We start from the raw sequence: 21,783 nt of genomic DNA on the forward strand, positions 1-21,783 counted from the left end.
ATGAAAAAAATGATTTCATGGTTCAAAAAACAGTTTAGGGTAATGATCCTAATCCAATTTTTGGCGAAAACTCAAAATTCTGCACACTGGAGCACCAACTTGGCGAGTACATGAACTGGACCCGTCGAGTTGGTCCATTTCTGAGTGGACTCGTCGAGTCACCCAATAGACTCGGCGAGTTCACATGCAGAAAAACGATTTTTCCAGCTTTGAAATTTAAGCAAGCATCAAATATAATAGAAAACAACCCTAGGCTCTAATACCACTGTTGGGTTTTGTATACTACAACATTCTATGGTGCACATACAACCCTAAATGCTTTGGATCTATGTTTTCTCTAATTATACATGCAATATTGTTTCCAAAGCATTAAGCCTACAACTAGCATGCAATTGACATAAACAACATAAAATACTAGTTAGGAGTTTATCTCTTCATGTAGCTTGTAGAACTTGTTGTGTTTGGCTTTTAAGAACTTAGCACCAATAGTATGAATGCCTCAAATGGAATCACAACACACCTAGGACAAAGGATGACTTTTGACATAGTTTCTTGCACTCAAAATTGGTTATGTGGACTCCAAGAACACTAGCCTCACCGATTTTAGCTATGGGGTCAAATATATATATGTTAGGAATCCAAGAGTCATGGGTAAACCCTAATCCATATTCTTGGGCTTATTATCCATGATCCATGATTCAAGTGGGCTAACTCTTTATCGATTATTCCATGAACTTAGTCCATCATGTATCATAAGCCCAAAACATATATAACTAATTTACACAATTAGTCCCCATTAATTTAATTAGTCTCTTTTGATCATTAAATTAATTCCAAATCAATTCTTGATAAATACTAATTAAACCATATGATTTCATATTAATATATTAGAACTTCAAATATATTAATAAATCATAAATAACCTCTTCTCAAAAGTCCATCCTATCAAATTGTCGTGGTCATATGCAACCAAAATGGACCATGCTACTCTCGAGTCAAGTACATACCAATTATAGTTATGGGCTTAGACACCTAATCCAACAATCACCCAAAAACCGTAAACACCTTTATTTGGGCCATAGTGGCTCGAAAACACCCTCATTTGGGCTCATTTGGCCGTAAACCCCCTCTAATGGGCCACCCTTGGCCGTAAACTCCATTCTAAGGTACCATATGGCCGAAAACACCATGGTATGAGGAGTACCAAGTGTTTATGTAACACCGTAAATTTTCAAACCAAATTTTCATTTTTAAAAGTACATAAAACTCATATATTGTATTTTATAAAACCACAAGTGTCTCAAAATGTCAACATAAATCCACAAATAAAGTCAAATCCCAGAATCCTCAACATAGTCTCGAACAAGTGTGTACAATCATGTCGGTGCCTTCCCGCGATCCTGAGAGGTACCTGAAACACATAACACATAACACGGTAAGCATGAAGCTTAGTGAGTTCCCCAAAATACCACACATATCTCATTAGCCTCTCATGGCTATAGCTCAATAAGACCCTCCGGTCAATGTGTCTCAGTGGGACCCTCCAGTCCCACAACTCGGGTGGACCCTCCAGTCCGGTATCTCAGTGAAGACCCTCCGGTCTCACAACTCGGTTCGGACCCTCCGGTCCTAACTCAATAATGTTGGGTTTTGAGCATTCTAACACTCCTAAGGTGTGCATGCAACCCTAAATACCTTGGATCTATGTTTTCTCTATTATACATGCAAACTTGATCTTTCCAAGGTATTACCCTAACTAGCATACAAACTTTGATACTTGGGTAATAAAACAAGTTAGAAGACATACCTTTTGTTGTAGTTGGAAGCCTTAGACCTTTAAGAACTTAGTTCCCCAAGTGTTGCACCTCAAATGGAATCACACAACACCACCAACAATTGGAATAACTTGAGAGAAGAACACTTGCTTCACAAATCGGCTAGCCCTCACTTCTTATCACTTTTTTTTAAAAGGTGTCATTTCATGAGCTATGAGGCTTCTTATATAGTGTGCACATTAGGGTTACACCATGTAACTCATGACTTTCCACATTCCTCATGATCCATGGGTTTTAACCTCCATGGAGTATCCATGGGTCACCTCATGGGTTTAGCCCAACATGAAGAACTATGGATCATAAGCCCACTTTATAAGAATGAATGATTTACCAAATCAATCCCCATTTATTTAATTAGTCTCTTTTTATCACAAAATTAATTCTAAACTAATTTTTGATCAATACTAATTAAATAATATGATTTCATATTAATATATTAGAACTTATAATATATTAATAAATCATAAATATCATCTTCTCACAAAAGTCTATCCACATTGTTCCGATGCCATGCAACCCAAATGGACCATGCTACTCTCGGGTCAAGTACGTACCAATAATGGTTATGGTCTTAGACACCTAATCCAACAGTCTCCCACTTGGATAAGTATAATAACTACTATTGCAAGCATGACTCCAACCCGACCAGCAATCGTAGCTCTTAAAAAGCCGATGTCGAACTATGACCTTGTCAATGACGCGTCCATTAGATAAGGGATCATTTATTCCTCCATTCTTGATATCATATGGACTGAGACATGGATTATAATCATTCTCTCTGTCCATCTGTTGTTTCTTGATTTCCAATTTATGACGACTGACGAATTGAACAAATCAAATCAGTCCAGGCCTATTGTCATCACTAAATCATCGAGGGGCCCACATATATCGGTTTTATCCACATGGGGTAAAAGGAACAGATAAACTTCGACCCAAATGCTCGCTTGTACTTACTCATCGAATTACACGCAACGATATGTTTTATAACATCCAAGTTACTGGTGCGTTTACATATGTCAATGTGCAACCGACTCGCAACTACAACTCACATGTCTCCGTTTCAAGAATATAAGATATTATCGTTTCATGATCACTCGTGATAAAATCCATGAAGTGATTCAAATGAGCGTGGGTTGAATCCAATACTCGAAACTTATTCCAGGAGCACTCATGAACACTGTAGCAACCTTGTCCTAGACAAACTATAGACCCATTCATGACAGTCTTGCCTCAATACCTACTTCCAAAGTATGATCGACTGTGGATAATTTGAATAACCTAGTTATTCGGGAAGTCAAAACATGCAAAGCGAAACACAAGAATAATAATAATCCTATATGGCCCAAAACCTTTTAGTCATATTGATTACCCATTATTCATTTTATGATGTTTGAAATAATCAACTTAATACTTGAATTAAAACAATAGTTGTCCCATGTTCCAAGCATGCACACTATGTTTGTCTAAACAATAGTTATGCCATGCACCAAGCATGCACACTATGTTTGTCTATGGTCCTTACTTTGTGAAATAGATCAATCGAAAAACATTTCAATGATGATCATTTCAAAATTCTAAATCCTTATTGCAAGTGTAAGAATTCCAAATTTTTGTCACTGCTAGAAAGTGTTAGATTCTAAACTATCATGCAAAGATTCTTTTGTAATGTCTAGGTGCGAAAAGTCATAGAGACTTGACCAATGATATTACAAAATATTACTTTGGAGGTTATTACAAAACAATTCCATGGAAATGAAGTCTCAAATTCAAAGTACATTCCTTTGAACATCCTTCTTGCATAAAAGTTTCTAACTTTTTCGTCTATTCTTCAACTCCCAATATGGAAACATTCCATATTTTCCATACGACAACTCATTATTAATAGACTCTTGTCTATTCATAATAATGTCAATATGGTCCATCCATTACTATACTTCCAACTGTCCTTAAGCGACCAATCTTTAGCGAACCTTAAATTGTCCTTAACAGTAGTTTAACCACTTTAGTCATATCCAGTTCTATTCCTTTTTCCCTCTTAATGCCCTAGGCATTTGGAAAATTTAGAACACGAGAATATTATAGCATATGCAATCAAACCTATACCCGAAGCATATGGGATGCGATTCATAATGTCTAACATAAAGACACAATGCTTAATCAGTCTTTTGCTATTCTAAGCTTTTAGAATTGAAATGAAGTATAAATTCCTCTCCCTTAATTATAGCAAAACAACTTTTCAAACCCTGCAACTTTGGGAATTGAAACCTTTGTTATCTATAATTAACATTGCTAACTTGCAACACATACCATAATAATTATGCTCCCACTAGCATAACAATGATTATTAGCATAACACTTATGCTCCCACTAGCTTTGACATGTATTCAGAAATCAGCTGGACTTCTAGAAATCAATACTAATTGACTTTCATTACCAAAGTTCAGATTTCTGATACGAGATGCTTCGATAAGGCTTTATCTAGGCTTCTCAAACTCATACACCTTTCCTTAGATAGCTCACATGTGTGTCTAAACAATTTTAGAACTTATAGCAATAAGTCTCAAATGTTTAGACCCTTTGCCTTTTCTCACAATTCAAATTATGAAGAGGGATGTCGTACTCATAATTAAATTTCAGAATGCAAATATCACAATTTCTATCTCCTTAAAATCTACTTAGTGAAAGCGTTTCCTCACAATCATTTTCATGAATCGGAGAGAAACCTTTGACACTTAGATTTTATGGTGTATGTGTTCCTATCCATGTGAGTTTGTCATAACCATAATCACAAGACAAGGTTAGCGACAAATTCAAACTCATTTGGACTGAACTTGATCAATCTTAATTTCTTGCCACCTGGCAGCACAAGGGCCTACCATTACTTCCAGGTTGTTATGCAACCAAATGAGAACTCTTAGAACTCACATGCATAGTCAACTTTAACTGGAATGGGCACAGAAACAAGAATGTGTCAACACGATAGGTCACAAACCTCAAGTCGTGTGCTAGTGTTTAACAATAGGTTTATTCTTGATTAGTTATTGAAACTTGTCAAGATCTTTAAGACTCCCACTGACCTCTTGACATATACGATTCACTGTCAAGAAACATTCCTTGACAAACAAATATTCAGGAATTAGTGCGGATTCTAATCAAGACAAACACTTCACACAATTGGCCTTAGTTGGTCTTTGTTTTATCCAAAACATCACAACTTACCAATTTCAAATGTACAAGAGTAGAAACTTTTACTCTACACTTGATAAGTGTTTTAAACCTTTCTTAAGATCATGTCACTCAAGAGTACAATCTTGGAGTATTACTATAAGACTTGTTTTGGGAACGAAGTATGACTCATCTTCTTGATTTAAACTATTTCAACAATTCATGATTCCTTTTCTTAGCCATATAAATGCACTAAGATGTCTTTAGAGGATCAATTGTGATATGGTTTTTCCATTAACTTTAAGATGATCATAAAACATGATACTAAAGTACTCTCCCATCTTTTCAGATTGGAGATACTTTTATCTTTCTGCCTAATTTGATTCTTCTCATTCGTTCTACCATACATTGAACCTTTTCTAATGTCACATAATTATACTTAAACTTGTAACCATAACAATGTTTACTAAACTTTAGTAAATCATGACGAATAGTCTTATCGACCTTTGTGGTGGACCTTGACCAGCGTACACCGAGTGTACCTGATTCCCTAGTCCTTCACTTGACTCACATATACATGTGAACAATGAATTAGTCTTAATTTACCAAAGATGAAAATTCTCATTCATCATACAATACAACTTGCATGATTCCAAGTTTCTGTCCAATTGAAACTTGGGTGATGAGAATCTTTCCTTATTTGGAAAATACTCGACACTACCACAAACGAAAGAATCAAATTCATATTGCTAACATAGAAACATACAAACATCAATTTTCACAAATGCCATTGCAAGGAGATATAATAAAAATAAAAACAAAATTTTATTTATTTATAAAATACAGAAAAAAAACTTTTCCTTACAATGCAATTACAAATGAAAACTATATTATTACATATTTCCTAGCAATCTATCATAACTCCTAAGCAGCAGCTCAAAAATCCGATCTTCGAACCATGCGATTGAAATCCATCTTCGCGATCAGATTCAACATACTCTTCCTTTAAGCTTCCTTCCCTTTGCATGATCCTACAAAACATCAAATGCAACCTTGTCACATAATGTATTAAGAATCAACAATTAGGAACTTAATAGAGTTAGACAGTAGACTTACCTGAAGCAGAGTTAAACCTTTCGATTCTACCTTTTTCTCCGATCCTTCAGGTAGTCAGGACAGCTTCGCAACCAATGCCCCTTCTCTTGGCAATAGAAACATATAGACTCTTTGGGAATGGTACACGTGACAATCTCAGACTTAGCCTTTCTCTTTCCTTTAGAAAGAGAAATCTTTTCTGGACTTCCAATGTTTCCATTGTCAATATCCATGGAAGTTTGGGGAGTAGATCTTCCAATCAAATTTGCTTTTCCAGTGCACCAAATCATTGCTGATTCAGCAGCAACAAGTAAATAGGTAAGATCAATAAGGGTCATGCCGTGGTCTGTCACATAGTAGTCCTTAATGAACTCACTATATGACTCAGGAAGGGATTGAAGAACCCAGTCAACCACCAACTTCCTCGAGACAACGACACCCAATACTCTCAGCCTGTCAATATGTGACTTCATCTCCAAGACGTGAGTACACACATGCCTTTCATCTTGATGTTTCATTGCAAGTAGGGCTTGAGTGACCTTTAATTTTTCAAGTCTTTGAACCTGTGGGTTAGGGAGAATTATTGGAGGAGGTGGAGGAAGTGAAGTATGACTTCCACGATCCAACTGCGGGTCATGATCTTCAAGAGGAAAGCTTGTTCCAAAAGATTTAGGAAGACCATAGATGTCTGAACTAGACATCTACAATGGGAGAAATTCAAGTTAGTTGATTTAAGTCCTTAATATAACACCCAAATGAAATATTAAGGCTAGGACCTAACACAATATTTTACAATTTGGAAGAGGGATGCCGTAATCCAATTGCAAAATATTTGAAGTAAGAAAATGACGATTTACCAATTTCCATCACGAAAAACGAAAAAGAATTTTAGGTTTTAAGTGAATTGAAATTCCTACATCCTTTGAGATTCATTGAAACTTTCAATGGCATGTTTAAATCTCCATTGTGCCCTTCAAGTTTGTGACTGGGATGCCGATGATCACAAACAAGGTGTGAATAACCATGCAAATTAGCTTGGTACACCCAATGTTACAACTACCTAATCAATGTACCGGTTAACCACACACGCTCCACTGAACTATGATTAACATCAAGTTACCCTTTGCCACGCACTGTCAGTCCCAGATTAGTGTGCCAGTTAACCACACACGCTCCACTAACAACTTAACAAGGTGCAAAGTGCAATTTCATGGGTTAGCACCATATTCACATTTTCCTAAGTAATTAAGATTTGGGAATTTATAAGTGTTTAGTTACTTTATATTTATCACTATACTTTTAATGAAGGGAGAATTAGAGTCCTATCCTACCCGTTCGGCTAACGACCCTCCACCAGTCAAGGAAGGGGTGGGTGAGAGTGGACACCCATTAAACTGTCATTTTATAGGCAGTAACCTTATACCCCCCTTATAGACCGGCTTCGTGAATGAGGCCTACTAACGGTAAGACTGACTTTGTTCTTATACATATATATAAATATTAAACCTATAATATTATAATAATATAAGGGTAGAATTTTAAACTTTTAAAATTCTAGGGTTTGGAATTAAATGTTTCAAAAGTTAGACTTTTACATTTACAAATTCCAAAACTTGAGGGCAAGTTTTGAACTATTTAAAAACTTTTGGAATCCATAACTTATGAGTTTAATATAGGTTTTAATGAAAAGACTCTTGAAAATCCATAACTTGAGGACACGTTATGGAGTTCATAAAAACATTTATGGAAAAAGACTCTTCAAGACCATAACCTGTGAGTTTAATGAACTCTTTAAAAGAAAAAAATTTCACATTCCATAACTTAAGAACAAGTTATGGAGTACATTAAAGGCCATAAAGATCATCAAATAAACTAACACGCATGTGAAATAATGTCCATGATCTAGATTAAACTCATATGAACAAGATAATTCATATCAAAAAAATTTCATGTAATTAGCATACTAATACAAAACATGAAACTTTGACAATTATCTTATAAATTGGATAAGCATGATCATTACCACATTAAAAACAGGTTTATAAGTTCAAAAACAGCTTAGGGTAATGATCCTAGTCCAATTCTAGCCAAAAACATCGAAAATCTGCATTCTGGAGAACCAACTCGTCAAGTGTATGAACCAACTCGGCGAGTGGGATGAATTTGTGCTTGGACTCGGCGAGTCCCCCAGTGGACTCGGCGAGTCCACTGTCCAGAACAGCAGAAAAATGATTTTTAAAGCATTTTCAAGCTAGTAGCATCAAGTATAATTGAAAACAACCCTAGGCTCTGATGCCACTGTTGGGTTTTGAGCATTCTAACACTCCTAAGGTGTGCATGCAACCCTAAATACCTTGGATCTATGTTTTCTCTATTATACATGCAAACTTGATCTTTCCAAGGTATTACCCTAACTAGCATACAAACTCTAATACTTGGGTAATAAAACAAGTTAGAATACATACCTTTTGTTGTAGTTGGAAGCCTTGGACCTTTAAGAACTTAGTGCCCCAAGTGTTGCACCTCAAATGGAATCACACAACACCACCAACAATTGGAATAACTTGAGAGAAGAACACTTGCTTCACAAATCGGCTAGCCCTCACTTCTTATCACTTTTTTTTAAAGGTGTCATTTCATGAGCTATGAGGCTTCTTATATAGTGTGCACATTAGGGTTACACCATGTAACTCATGACTTTCCACATTCCTCATGATCCATGGGTTTTAACCTCCATGGAGTATCCATGGGTCACCTCATGGGTTTAGCCCAACATGAAGAACTATGGATCATAAGCCCACTTTATAAGAAAGAATGATTTACCAAATCAATCCCCATTTATTTAATTAGTATATTTTGATCACAAAATTAATTCCAAACTAATTTTTGATCAATACTAATTAAATAATATGATTTCATATTAATATATTAGAACTTATAATATATTAATAAATCATAAATATCCTCTTCTCAAAAAAGTCTATCCAAATTGTTCTGATGCCATGCAACCCAAATGGACCATGCTACTCTCGGGTCAAGTACATATCAATAATAGTTATGGGCTTAGACACCTAATCCAACAAATAAGGCACATAAATAATACACAACATAAATCACAAAGAAATAATGCAGGATATCACCACACTCAATATAAGTACATAAGACCCTCCGGTCACACAAAGGATACAACTCTAGGTAAGTATAGTGAGAAGACTCACCTCGTAAGCAAGCAAGAAAAATGAATACCCCTCGAACAGTCTAACTCTCGCCTACATGTAACAAGCATCTCTAATTAACACTTAAAGATCACATTTCCTAATAAACTCATGATACTCCGTCTGTAGCTCCTAGGATGGGTAATAGACCATTTTATCCCTCCATGGTCTCCATAAGTCCTGCCTTGACCAAACCCTAAAGTCAACAGAAGTTAACACCCGAGTCAACTGTCCATGTTGACCTGACTCACCGAGTGCACCTAAGTGACTCGCCGAGTCCCCATTGTTCCTCAGAACATCGCGAAAACCCAACTTAACTCGTCGAGTCGTCTCGTTGACTCGCCGAATTACCCATATCCAGACTCATCGGGGAAAACCCCAGCTGACTCGTCGAGTCAGCTCATCGACTCGTCGAGTCCCTTAAGTCAACTTCTCATTCAGACGTTTTAAGGCAGATCTGCTACTCCAAACTCTAGATCTAGACTCCTAAGGTTCGAATGTCACTTAAAGCTTAGATCTTTACGTGCATGCATGACATATTTGTTCCATAATGCCACTACAAACTCTAACTAAGCTGTTTAAGCACAAGAACTCTTTTATGGTTGGATAAAGTTGGGACCTTTGGACTCTATGGACGTCACAGGCTCACAAGGTCCAGATCTGATGTCTCTATGCTTAGCAAGCACAAGTCACACAAAATCTCAAGGGAAATATGGAAAAAGCCCCAAAATTTCCTCATTAACAAGATCTAAACAATATGATGAGCAAGGTGATGACTTTTACCTTCCATCAGAAGCTCCAAGTGAAAGAACACTGGATCCCACAACTTTTCCTCGTTCCTTGCTTGAATCTCTCTTCTTCTCTTCCAATGGTTCACCAAAAACACTCAATATAACCTCTCTAACTCTCTCTTAGCTCCAATGGCCAATTAGGGTTTCACACAGGGGAGTTGGGTGGCTGGTGAGGCGGAAATGAGGACATAAGGTCCTTTAAATAGGTCCCAACCTCGGAGATTTAGGGTTTTATCTCACAGCGCCAACTCGGCGAGTCGACTCTCTGACTCGTCGAGTCGGTCATTAAACCCACGTGGCCATTTCGTCCCTACTCGACGAGTTGAGGCACCAACTCGTCGAGTCACCCTGTCAACTCATAAATAAATAAACATATATATAAATATTATACCTAGGAATCAGGATGTTACAATTCTACCCCACTAGAATCAGACTTCGCCCTCGAAGTCATGCTCTGGGAATAACTTTGGGTACTGCTCGCGCATCTTCGACTCCGGCTCCCAAGTCCACTCTGATCCCTTCCAATGTTGCCACTAAACCTGAACTAGGGGCACCTCTTTGTTTCTCAGAACCCTCACCTTCCGATCCAAGATATTGATCGGCCTCTCTATATAATTCAAGCTCGCATCCACCTGAATGTCCTCTAATGGTACCATATCCGTCTCCTCGGCTACACACTTCCTCAACTTAGACACGTGGAAGGTGTTATGAATCTGACTCAACTCTGCAGATAGCTCCAACCGATAAGCTACCTTACCTACTCTGGCGATCACTCTGAAAGGACCAATGTATCGAGGCCCTAGCTTGCCCCGTTTTCTGAATCAGATCACCCCTTTCCATGGGGAAACCTTCAGGAGGACATAATCTCCAACCTGGAACTCTAACTCGGATCGTCGCCGATCTGCGTAACTCTTCTAGCGACTCTGGGCTGTCAGTAACCTCTGACTGACCTGCTGAATCTGCTCGGTCGTCTTCGACACTATCTCAGTGTTGATGGGTTTTGAGCATTCTAACACTCCTATGGTGTACATGCAACCCTATAAACCTTGGATCTAGTAGAATGACATACCATGTGATGTTGTAGCTTGATTCCATGGAGCTTAAGTGTCACACCCCCAAACCAAGGATGGCGAAAACGTCCGGGGGTGGAGGACTTCATGTATAGTATCACAACAACGAGTATAATAGTGCCCAAAGTAAATACAACCATCATAAATATAATTGAAAAAGTTATACAATAGTGTGTGTTTACATGTTTCCAATCAATTACACTTATGATGACAAAAATGAAATGTTTGACGATTTAACGTCCCATCCTCAAAAGCGGTTGATTTCCTGTTTCACTGAATTCCTGAGAATACAAGTAGTTTGAAAAAGCGTCAACAATTAAGTTGGTGAGTTCATAAGAGTTTTATTTGAGAAAGAAGTTGTTTTCCTTGTAAAAAGCGATAGAATATGATTCCATAAAATTTAATATTTTCCTATGTTATGCAATAATGTACCCTAGAAAGACCCGTAGATTCCTTCTATAATCACCCAGTGTATATAAGTTATATAAAATTTAAGTTAAATAAACCGTCGAATATAATGGGTCTGCCCTAGGTCCACAACCAAACAAGGAACAAGAAGTAAGGCGGGCCCACCAATTCTAGGTCGATTGCGACTAGATTCTTATATAACTCTAGCATATACACTTAGCAATTATAGCTGAAGTCTAACAATTTTAGATGAAATGTAGTTTTGATAGAAATATGTTTCCAAAAAAAATCCAATATTTTCCTTATAAAAGTCATGTAGTCCTAAATGTTAAGACAGAGAATATGTGTGTGTTTTGTACTTATAATGTTCATAATGGAAATGTGTTTCCAAAGAAAATCCAATATTTTCCTTATAAAAGTCATGTAGTCCTAAATGTTAAGACAGAGAATATGTGTGTGTTTTGTACTTATAATGTTCATAATGGAAATGTGTTTCCAAAGAAAATCCAATATTTTCCTTATAAAAAGTCATGTAGCCTTAAACGTCAAGACCGAGAATATACAAGTATTTTTCCATACTTAGAGTAATTCATGCAAGTTTAAATCGGCATAAACTCGTTTAATTTAGAAGTAAAACCCCTTTTCAAAGTAGAATTTTTCATGTAAACTTGAAAGATTGTTAACTCCCTATGTGAGTCGCTATAACCATACTACGACAGAATAACCTGCTTGCGACGTTCTTCAGGCGTCGGAATCGAAATGACACTTGTCACCCCCGATCGGCCGATCGGACTTATGCAAGCAGCATGGGTGTGGGTTGTCAATCCCAATATAGATATATACACAATTATCACGCTCTCCCTACAAGAGACTCTGGTTATAACTAATTCAGGATTTTATGTGGTACTTAAGAGTACCCCGAAGGAGAATGTCTCACAACTTACGTTAACTAGTTTACATATAGTTTTGAGTATAAAACCTCTTCCGTGGAGGAAGTGAAATCACCTTTTATGAAAATACATTTGTGATATAAATCCATAAACTATTACTATTATAGTTTATCAAGTAGTATATGAAAAACCCATTTGTTTTGAGAGTAAAACCTTTTCCATGTAGTATGCTTTTATCGAAAATTCATAAACTATACTTAATGTAGTTTATTATATGTGTTCGAAATGAATGGAGGAAAAACCTTAACATGAATGACTAATTTCTGTTTATGATGATAAACTAACAATAATGCATCCAAACATTGAGAAACTTATTGTTATGCACTTTGCTCAACATACTACAAAGTGTTGTTAATAAGGTAAACTATGCAACTAGTTTTTTATCCTTTCTGCACTGTTTTGAAATTATCATAGAAAAATCATACGGAGTCGAAAACTAACTCCGTAAACTCTGAGAGTTTAGAAAATGTGTCTAGTTTATTTATAATTTTTATTATGATTTTTATAAGTCTCTATCTTATGTGAAAGTGTTCATAATTACAGACTGGTCAGAATTCATTTCTGAAATGATAGGTAGTTTTATAAAAATCACCATAAATCGTAGACAACTCATATGGAGATGTGCAAGTAGTCATTTTAAAGGTATAAACCTGAACTACTTGCACATTAAGCAGTTTTGAAAGATATTAAGTTTAAGTTGGGTAAAACAGTTCGTGAACAGGTCACAACTTTTCTGTTGTAAGCTGTCAAGTTGAGTTTTGAATATGTTTTGGTATTTTAACTTGTATTCCCCCCCCCCCCTTGAAAACTGAAGAAAACTAGAAAATGTAGGGGTATAAACTCACCTTGAATGATTTCTTGAAGAGTGGAAGGTTGAAGATGATGAGTTTCAAGTCTAGATCACTTGATGAACACACGAAGTTTTGGATGATCCTAAGAACGATTTTTGGTGTTAAGATATGAGTCGATGATCCAAGAGTGTTATGAAAACATGTAATAGCACTTGAGTTAGAAGGAAATACTTACCAATAAGTGAATAAATGACTCAAGAACACATCAAAAGTGTGGCTGAAAGTTGATAGAAAAGAGGCCCTCTTGATGGTTTAAGAAGTGTATAATGTTTGATGGTGAAGCAAATGATCAAGGAAATCCCAGACATTTCTTTATATGGAGGGTTGCTGGAGCAAGTGGCTAGGGTGAAGGGATGTTTGCCTTGGTTTGTGTGATGTGGATAAGGTTGGACCAATGAAAAAGTGACACATAGGAGGCAAGTGGGCACACTTGACCCACTTGTGGCGTAGAATACTTTTCTTATTGTAAAATAATGATTTATAATTAATAAATCCTTGAAAAATAATTAAAATAAGAGTTCTGGGGGTTAAAAATGATAAAAATATGAATTTGGTGAAAAAATCCCGTCAAAAACGGGCTTAGGAGGCGAAAGTAGTCGAAAACCGGCATTAGGGACCGAACCTGCGAGGTTCGGCTCTTAGGAGTGTGAGAACTGAGAGGGAACCGAGAGTAGGAGGGGAAGACCGAAGGTCCGAAGTGGGGGATGCGAGGGTCTCGGATGGGGGGCCGAAGTTCGGTCCTCGCTGCTGGCTTCGGTCCGAGATGCTTCTGACACTTTCGGTTCCTAAGAAGGGTTTCGGCTCCTAAGAGGTTCGGCTCCTAAGAGGGGTTTCGGTTCTATATAGTTGTTTTTTGAGAAATCTTTCCGTTTTGCGTGATTTTTGACCACGTTAAGGGTCGGGATGACCCGGATGACTATAAAAAGTTTGAGAGAGATTTTGGGAGAGATTTGCGAGAGATTTCACATACTTGGAGAGATTTCACATACTTGGAGAGATTTGGGAGAGATTTCACATACTTGGAGAGATTTAGGAGAGATTTCACATACTTGGAGAGATTTGGGAGAGATTTCACATACTTGGATAGATTTCACATTCTTGGAGAGATTTGGGAGAGATTTAACATACTTGGAGAGATTTCACATACTTAGAGATATTTGGGAGAGATTTCACATGCTTGGAGAGATTTGGGAGATATTTCACATACTTAGAGAGATTTGGGAGAGATTTCACATGCTTGGAGAGATTTGGGAGAGATTTCACATACTTAGAGAGATTTGGGAGAGATTTCACATACTTGGAGAGATTTGGGAGAGATTTAACCTTAGCCATTATTATCGCATAATCTCGCAAATGCAAGGTTCGTGAACCCCGTTATGCTTCGTTAATGATCGTTTTAAGTCCCCGAAAGGGTCCTTAGTCGTGTTTTGATGCGTTTAACTCCCTTTTTAGGGTTTTTACATTGTTAACACATATATTCTTCAAGACACTTGAATTTTTGACATACAAATGCACATTTTTATACATAGATTAACTTGTTAACATACAAGTACTAGTTAAGTTTGACTTGTTGACTTTGACTTTGACTTTGACGGTTGTCACATTATCCCCCCGTTAGAAGGAATTTCATCCCGAAATTTGCATTTGAGTGGGACATCAAGGGTTGGGGAATAGATGTGGGTATTTTTGCTTCATTTGGCCTTCGCGTTCCCAAGTAAACTCAGGTCCTTTTTTTATGATCCAACAGACCTTCACAACAGGGATGCGTCTTTGATTTCGTCGGGAGGTATCACAAGAGTCTCGTCGGACATACCTTTCTTTAAATTTGACGCGTGGATGGTTGGATGTACATTATTAGGTTCTTGGGGCAGTCGAAGTTTGTATGCTACTGAGCCAATCCTAGTAAGGATTCCGAATGGTCCGCTGTACCTTGGATTTAGTTTCCCTTGTTTACCGAAACATATCATTCTTTTGAATGGTGAGGCCTTCGGTAGAACTCGGTCACCAACCCGCAATTCCGAGGGTTTGCGTCGCTTATCTGGGTGGTTCTTTTGTCGGCTTCGAGATGCTTTCGGCCTTTCTCGAATTTATACAAAGTCGTAAGTAATACTTCCCCTCGGAGCGCTGCATAAGATCTGCTTTAGTGTTTCTCGTTTGATTAGGTCGGTAGGGAGCATATGGGTTCGGTTTTCGAGACTAGACTTATTCGGATGGTAGGACGTTCATTCGCACTCCTGGGTAGCCTTGTCCCGAAGTTCATGGTAGGACTCGTACCTGGTCCATCTATCTTTAACTTGCGTATAGAGGTCGTATGTAATTAGGATTGGTAAGACAGTTGGATGGGTGACTCCGCCCCAAGTCCACAACCAGACAAGGAACAGTAAATAGGGAGAAAACACACATCCAATGTCCATAGAATCTTAATTATATATTATCCTCGCGTATACACTTCGTAGTGATAGACTACTGTATCCGTCTCAAGCTTCTGTGCTTGCTCTTGTCCTGTTATACGTGTGATATTCTCGAAGGGTTTACTAGAAATAATTTGAAAAGGTGCGGAAAGTGTAATACTCCTCTGGTGAGTGTTTTGAGGTTTCACAGCGAGAGATGGCCCGGAGGTCCGTGTCGGATTTGCGTTTATAAGAGACGAGGGTTTCGAGGTTAGGTGAAGGGTCTTTTCGTAGCCGTGTAATCGGGAAAGTGAGGACTATACCAATCGACATCGAATGATGACAACGGATCTTTTTAGTAACACATGTGTTAGGTTGTATTCGTACGAATTATTCATTAGGGAGATGGAGTATAATGTGATTCTTGTTAGTGTGCTCTGTTTTGATCGGTGTTATTTTTACTGCAAATGATTCATACCACAACAGCTAGCACTGGTAGTAAGAGTGTTCTGAATACTAGTAGTGATTCCTTATATCATGATCCCCGACCGATCATTCTATGATCGATCGGTATATGTAAGTCGCATGTAAATTGGTATTGACGAACCCGTCGAGTGGGTGACTCTACCCTAATCTCACTACTAGACATGAAATAGGAGTTAAGTCGGAATTATTCGCTTTAAGTCTTTAGTATTTTGATTATAATTAGCCTTGATGTATATACCAAGTTATCCCAGCTTACTAGTAATGATCCTAAGATCATATATAAGTGTATTTGATTTGATTGAACGAGAGAGTATTTTAACTACTTTTTGATATACGATAATTTTAGCATCGTACCAATTTCATTACAAACATATGGTACTTAAACGTTTTTGTTGTTGGAAACATTACAAAAGTCCTAATAAGGTTCCTTGTTGCTTTTGCTGGTTTGTTTGTCACGTTCCTCCTGTTCCCCCGTCATTCCTCTCAGTTGGACAGTCTCTCTTGAAGTGTCTCGTTTCACCGCATAGGTAGCATACTGGACTTACACTAATGTTGGTGATTGAAGCGATGTGTTGGGTCTGTTTCCTGCAGAAGCGGGCAGTATGTCCGTCCTTGTTGCAGTTTTTACAGTGCATCACCCGGCAAGCCCCATTGTGATGGTAGCTACACTTGATACACTTTGGAAGTGTTCCCATATATTGTCTGACTGGTGCTTGAGTGACAGACAATGTGGCTAGTGTCGAGGCATGAGTCGGGACTGATGTTGTAATTACAGGGGCAGCCACGAATTGTTGTCTTTTAGCGCGTTTTTGAGATAGGTTGCGCTTCTTTTTGTTCCAAAACTTTCGCTTCTTGCTCTTGGGCTTGTGGTCTGAGGCGTCTTCGTGGGTAGACACCCGCTGGTGTTCTTGACTGTTACTGCGGTTAGAATTGCCAACACCGCCTTCAACTCTGCTGGGGTTGTTAGTATTGAGTTGCGCCATGACGGCTGTCACTGCTACCGTGACCGCAGCTTGGAAAGTAGCAAAGTCTATCTGCAGGATTGCTGCCTTGCTTGTTGGCTGGTTACCTTCTTGTGAAGACATAACTCTGTTGCGTGGGGAGAAGCGATTTCATGAGTGGGGATGATTCTAATTATACCCCTATCATTTATATACACATATATAAATTTCGCACTTTACTGAACTATTCTTGATGTTTCTACTAACGTTCCGGAGACGGAGTTTATGGTAGTGGGTAGAAGTAGGTTTTGTATGGGCGTTAACTTTTCCCATCCTAGGATTAGGTTTGTCCAAACACACTTAGTTAAGGAGTTCTGATGGGATCCGGTGCATTAGTGCTGGTATGACCGCACCCTATAGGTCTATGGAAAGGCACCTTTCAACCATGAGGTTTAAAAAGAAGAGATGGTAATGAGTATTGAATAAGGGTTTATACGTCAGAAGTTATCTCACTCAGTTTATCTTAGTTCTGAGTGTATCATGTTCCAATGTTTTTGGTGTCCTTTGAAAACAATTCATAATGAGAGTTTATATATAATAAACTTATGAATTCTTAGTAGTATTGCTCCCAATGAAATAATACGCATGCCCCTTTCATTTGTATGATTCTACTATATTTAGTTTTTAGAGAAAGGTTTTGAGCCTGATGCAGGTCTACACCACATTATTGCAAGGAAAAGTTTGGACCGCAAATAAATCTCTCGACTAGTGTAATCACTAACTTGCGGGGTCGGGCCTACACATGGAGGGGAGTAACACCAACGCATACTCATAGGCCTAATCTACCAGGTCTTGTGAGTAAAATGAACTCTGATCACGACAATTCCTCCCCAAATGATGATTGCTGTTGCTGATGGCGACTCCATCCCTTGATCAATGCTGCCCAACGGGGCACAGGTTCGATGTAGTCGAGGCAGTTCGCGAGAGCCCTGGCTATGTAAGGAGAGTTGTCGACCTCTGGCTCCATCTTCGACTATTTTCCTCATCACCCACTAGATTTCCGGGTTCGAAAAGTAGGGGTCTCCCGGTAAGTAAAATCTTGCCATGATGTCCGTGCGAGAATAGGGGTGAGGTAAGAGGCATATAATAATTATATTCCTAGAAATACTTATAGGGGTTTGATCCTCTTTAGTTACTTTTATGATGACATGGTGCATACCAGTTACATATCTAGGTTATATATAACTTTAGCGTATCCGTTTAGTGATTGTAGACCTACTAGCAAGAATCAGTTTAGTTTTCACATAAGTTATACTACCACAAAATACTCCTATAGTATTTTAAATGTTATGTTTGGTTGTTAACGATTTTCTGGTATGGGTGTTGGTAAGTTGATAGACTTGTTGTCCACTATGACTATCCCTTGGCACATACTAGTCACTTCTCGGACAAATATAGTTGATCAGGCTATATTCCTCCCAGACTTGATTGCATATCCCAGGGCATATTCACATTGCACAACTCTTCTATTTTTAACTTTTGTGTTTTCCTTAGACGTGGCACTAAACCGGTATGCATGTATGTACTTATACTTTTAACAAGAAACTATTTATTTCTAAAAGTATAGTTATTTGAAAATGTTTAATTAAAGACTTTAGTCCCAATGCATTTATAGTTTGTATATCTTATGTGGTTCGATATACTTAGTTCACTATAAACAATGCTCTTATACCAATCTGTCACACCCCCAAACCAAGGATGGCGGATAAGTCCGGGGGTGGAGGACTTCATGTATAGTATCACAACAACGAGTATAATAGTGCCCAAAGTAAATACAACCATCATAAATATAATTGAAAAAGTTATACAATAGTATGTGTTTACATGTTTCCAATCAATTACACTTATGATGACAAAAATGAAATGTTTGACGATTTAACGTCCCATCCTCAAAAGCGGTTGATTTTCTGTTTCACTGAATTCTTGAGAATACAAGTAGTTTGAAAAAGCGTCAACAATTAAGTTGGTGAGTTCATAAGAGTTTTATTTGAGAAAGAAGTTGTTTTCCTTGTAAAAAGCGATAGAATATGATTCCATAAAATTTAATATTTTCCTATGTTATGCAATAATGTACCCTAGAAAGACCCGTAGATTCCTTCTATAATCACCCAGTGTATATAAGTTATATAAAATTTAAGTTAAATAAACCGTCGAATATAATGGGTCTGCCCTAGGTCCACAACCAAACAAGGAACAAGAAGTAAGGCGGGCCCACCAATTCTAGGTCGATTGCGACTAGATTCTTATATAACTCTAGCATATACACTTAGCAATTATAGTTGAAGTCTAACAATTCTAGATGAAATGTAGTTTTGATAGAAATATGTTTCCAAAGAAAATCCAATATTTTCCTTATAAAAGTCATGTAGTCCTAAATGTTAAGACAGAGAATATGTGTGTGTTTTGTACTTATAATGTTCATAATGGAAATGTGTTTCCAAAGAAAATCCAATATTTTCCTTATAAAAGTCATGTAGTCCTAAATGTTAAGACAGAGAATATGTGTGTGTTTTGTACTTATAATGTTCATAATGGAAATGTGTTTCCAAAGAAAATCCAATATTTTCCTTATAAAAAGTTATGTAGCCTTAAACGTCAAGACCGGGAATATACAAGTATTTTTCCATACTTAGAGTAATTCATGCAAGTTTAAATCGGCATAAACTCGTTTAATTTAGAAGTAAAACCCCTTTTCAAAGTAGAATTTTTCATGTAAACTTGAAAGATTGTTAACTCCCTATGTGAGTCGCTATAACCATACTACGACCGAATAACCTGCTTGCGACGTTCTTCAGGCGTCGGAATCGAAATGACACTTATCACCCCCGATCGGCCAATTCGACTTATGCAAGCAGCATGGGTGTGGGTTGTCAATCCCAATATAGATCTATACACAATTATCACGCTCTCCCTACAAGAGACTCTGGTTATAACTAATTCAGGATTTTATGTGGTACTTAAGAGTACCCCGAAGGAGAATGTCTCACAACTTACGTTAACTAGTTTACATATAGTTTTGAGTATAAAACCTCTTCCGTGGAGGAAGTGAAATCACCTTTTATGAAAATACATTTGTGATATAAATCCATAAACTATTACTATTATAGTTTATCAAGTAGTATATGAAAAACCCATTTGTTTTGAGAGTAAAACCTTTTCCATGTAGTATGCTTTTATCGAAAATTCATAAACTATACTTAATGTAGTTTATTATATGTGTTCGAAATGAATGGAGGAAAAACCTTAACATGAATGACTAATTTCTGTTTATGATGATAAACTAACAATAATGCATCCAAACATTGAGAAACTTATTGTTATGCACTTTGCTCAACATACTACAAAGTGTTGTTAATAAGGTAAACTATGCAACTAGTTTTTTATCCTTTCTGCACTGTTTTGAAATTATCATAGAAAAACCATACGGAGTCGAAAACTAACTCCGTAAACTCTGAGAGTTTAGAAAATGTGTCTAGTTTATTCATAATTTTTATTATGATTTTTATAAGTCTCTATCTTATTTGAAAGTGTTCATAATCATAGACTGGTCAGAATTCGTTTCTGAAATGATAGGCAGTTTTGTAAAAATCACCATAAATCGTAGAAAAATCATATGGAGATGTGCAAGTAGTCATTTTAAAGGTATAAACCTGAACTACTTGCACATTAAGCAGTTGTGAAAGATATTAAGTTTAAGTTGGGTAAAACAGTTCGTGAACAGGTCACAACTTTTATGTTGTAAGCTGTCAAGTTGAGTTTTGAATATGTTTTGGTATTTTAACTTGTATTCCCCCCCCCCCCTTGAAAACTGAAGAAAACTAGAAAATGTAGGGGTATGAACTCACCTTGAATGATTTCTTGAAGAGTGGAAGGTTGAAGATGATGAGTTTCAAGTCTAGATCATTTGATGAACACACGAAGTTTTGGATGATCCTAAGAACGAGTTTTGGTGTTAAGATATGAGTCGATGATCCAAGAGTGTTATGAAAACATGTAATAGCACTTGAGTTAGAAGGAAATACTTACCAATAAGTGAATAAATGACTCAAGAACACATCAAAAGTGTGGCTGAAAGTTGATTGAAAAGAGGCCCTCTTGATGGTTTAAGAAGTGTATAATGTTTGATGGTGAAGCAAATGATCAAGGAAATCCCAGGCATTTCTTTATATGGAGGGTTGCTGGAGCAAGTGGCTAGGGTGAAGGGATGTTTGCCTTGGTTTGTGTGATGTGGATAAGGTTGGACCAATGAAAAAGTGACACATAGGAGGCAAGTGGTCACACTTGACCCACTTGTGGTGTAGAATACTCTTCTTATTGTAAAATTATGATTTATAATTAATAAATCCTTGAAAAATAATTAAAATAAGAGTTCTGGGGGTTAAAAATGATAAAAATATGAATTTGGTGAAAAAATCCCGTCAAAAACGGGCTTAGGAGGCGAAAGTAGTCGAAAACCGGCATTAGGGACCGAACCTGCGAGGTTCGGCTCTTAGGAGTGTGAGAACCGAGAGGGAACCGAGAGTGGG

The sequence above is a fragment of the Lactuca virosa genome, chromosome 8 (assembly GCF_052849685.1).
Source record: "Lactuca virosa cultivar CGN04683 chromosome 8, Lactuca_virosa_CGN04683_v6, whole genome shotgun sequence".
Lineage (NCBI taxonomy): Eukaryota > Viridiplantae > Streptophyta > Magnoliopsida > Asterales > Asteraceae > Lactuca > Lactuca virosa.